Below are 393 nucleotides of genomic sequence, written 5' to 3'. Positions count from 1 at the left end.
TCGCGGGGTGCGTCTTCCCGTTCGCCCGCCGGACCGCGGCCCCCCGGCCAGGTTCCTGCCTCTGGGCGGCCCTGGGTTCCAGGACGGGGCTCCCCTCAGGCGCGACCCCCCGGACAGCAAGCCGGGTCCCCGGCTCGGGTAAACGCACGGACGCAGAAGGGGGGGGTGGCAAGGAGCAAGGCTGTCTCCCACCCCGAGCGGAGGGTAAGGCGCGGTGGAAACGTGGCAGGAGCCTCGAGGCGGCGTCTCCTCTGTCCCCATCCCGCCGAGGGTCGCGCGGAAACCCTCTTGGGCCGCCCCCCTCGGCCCATAGTCCTTCCTTCGCGCCGAGCAGGGCCGATGCAATCCGGTTCGATCCCACACTCCTCCGCCTTTCCCAGCGCGCTGCCCGCC

At 73.0% G+C, this 393-nt stretch overlaps 1 long non-coding RNA gene across 1 annotated transcript in view; it reads left to right on the top strand.

Moving 5' to 3' along the window:
• The window catches only part of LOC144232784 (uncharacterized), an 8,439-nt gene that overhangs the window by 385 nt on the left and 7,661 nt on the right, over positions 1–393 (top strand). The gene's annotated exons all lie outside the window — the stretch shown is intronic.

This window comes from Crocuta crocuta, unplaced genomic scaffold, assembly GCF_008692635.1.
Source record: "Crocuta crocuta isolate KB4526 unplaced genomic scaffold, BGI_CrCroc_1.0 scaffold174, whole genome shotgun sequence".
NCBI classification, from domain to species: domain Eukaryota; kingdom Metazoa; phylum Chordata; class Mammalia; order Carnivora; family Hyaenidae; genus Crocuta; species Crocuta crocuta.
The sequence above is the reverse complement of the archived record's forward strand: the minus strand, read 5'-3'. Positions and strand labels throughout refer to the sequence as shown.